The sequence below is a fragment of the Tupaia chinensis genome, unplaced genomic scaffold (genome assembly GCF_000334495.1).
Source record: "Tupaia chinensis unplaced genomic scaffold, TupChi_1.0 Scaffold000082_1, whole genome shotgun sequence".
Lineage (NCBI taxonomy): Eukaryota > Metazoa > Chordata > Mammalia > Scandentia > Tupaiidae > Tupaia > Tupaia belangeri.
In genome coordinates this window covers 1762866-1765139 of record NW_006159543.1, presented here as the reverse complement: position 1 = coordinate 1765139, position 2274 = coordinate 1762866, and positions in this window count along the sequence as shown.

Sequence of the window (2274 nt, the reverse complement as noted above, 5' to 3'; positions counted from 1 at the left end):
CCAGCCACTGTGGAAAACAATATGGAAGTTCTTCAAAGACCTACAAATAGAACTACAATATGATCCAGCAATTTTTAAACACCTGGATACCTATGCAAAGGACAGAATGCTTGGTCGGAAAAGTACTTGCACATCTATGTTTATTGTGGCATTATTCACAGTTCCTAAGACATGGAACCAACCTAAATGTCTCCAATCAGAGGAATGGATTGAAAAAGTGTGGCACATATACTTCATGGACTATTATTAAGCCATAAGAAACAAGACTCTAGCATTTGTTAGAAAGTGGACTAATATGGAAGATTTATTGCTGAGTGATGCAAGTCGGGCTATGAAAAAGAGACACTGTATGTCTCCACTTAACATATACTGACTATCTGTACTCTATGGTATAGACTGAAAGATTGGAGGGCATAAAAGCATTGATAATAGTATGGAAACTGGAGACAGTGTGGAAGGAGGGTAGGAGAGGGGAAGAGGTTTTGAAGGAAATTAGGGAGAAAAATAGAGAAGTAAGGTTTGTGGGACACAGAAATGGTTTATTACCTGTTGATGATAACATGCATGGTATTCTTAACTGGACAGTTTCTGAAGTGTATTTTGTGTTGGATAAATTCTCTCTTCAAGCTAAACGATATATAGCAAATGAATGTACGATAATAATAATAAAGAAAAAATGACAAGTTCTTGCCCCAGTCAGCTCTCAATATTCAAAAAGTGCTCCAAAATTTCATGTGGAGGTCAGGAACTGCCTTGGATGGCCTTCAGGCATTCATTACAGCCTAGAGGTTAGAGTTACCAGGGGCTCTTCCAACTGCCACTTCACAAAACCCTTGCTTTGCCTCTTATAGTTTCTTTGTTATGCCATATTGTCTTTGCCTTTTATTAAGCTGAGATATTCTCTTTTTTTTTTCTTTTTTGAGGGTTTTTTTTTTATAGGGAGCATGCACTTGCCAGAAAGACAGAGACAGAAAGCGAGAAATCACCCCACAGGGGGGATGACCACACTACAATTCCTTCTTTTCATTCTCCTCTCGGGATCTTGGGCACATATGCACATGTGTCCAGCATGAGTTCAAGCCACTGAGTCCAGGACTCGAACTGTGGTCGAGTCCAAGGGAATCCAGAGACATAGCCTTTACACCAGCTGCTGGTTCCCCATAAGCTGAGATATTCTTATAAAATTGGCACCACACCTATGTTCTGGGGAAGTGCTAATTAAAAAAATCTACACCTATCCAGTCTCTCACTGTGGCTACATTGACAAACACCCCAGGAGTTTAAGAGAGAGAACCAGAGAGCAGAAATCAATCATGAGATGCTTGTTCTCTCTTCACATTTCAATCTGCCCATTTGATACTGTTCTTTTACTGTGGATCCTCTACTTTCCTATGTACCTGCTAACTGGAGTGGGACAAACACATTGGCCTATCTCTCCTCTGATATTAACATAATCATAAGGGACCAGCAGTTAGCATAATGGCTATGTCGCTGAACTCCCATGTAGCCAACCACAGTGTGAGTCCCGGACCAGGTGGTTTAAACTCATGCCTGGCACGTATGCTTGCGTGCCCAGGATCCCAAGAGGAGAATGTTGGAGAAGGGATTACAGCATGGCCATCCCCCTTGGGGGGTGATTTCTCGCTTTCTATATCTCTGTCTCTCTCTCTCTTTCTGGTGTGCACATGTTCCCTATAGCAAAAACCTCTCCAAAATAATAATAATAATAATAATAATAATAATAATAATAATAATAATAATAATAATAATAATAATAATTTTTAAAAAACCATAATCCCAAAAGATCAAACCTTACCAGTTCTCTTAACAGCAGAACAAGTTTGAGAATTTCTAAACGGATAGGTACAGGGATAGGAGGCAGAACTATTATCTCCTCATTACTTTAAACTCTTTCCTCCAACCTTTAACAAAGCCTAGTTAAAACATCCTTAAATCTCTTCCAGAATCAAGACCAAATAAACTCCATGGCCACAGCAACTCTCCAAAACTGGAGGCCTATACCTTCTCACAGCAGAAAAACAGGGTCTCTGCCTCTTTCTGGGAAAAGAGTGCTACTTTTATCCTTCCCCTGATAGTCCCCACTGTAACTCTTGTCTTAATTTCTGTAGGACCTTCACTCCTAACAATGCTAAACTACTTCATCCAAGATACTATTCACTGATTGCCCCCAGAACAGATTAAAAATATCTTGCCCCTCCAGAGGGTACAATATTCACGCCTGCTTCCAGAGGACCCACACCCCTTCCCATTGCC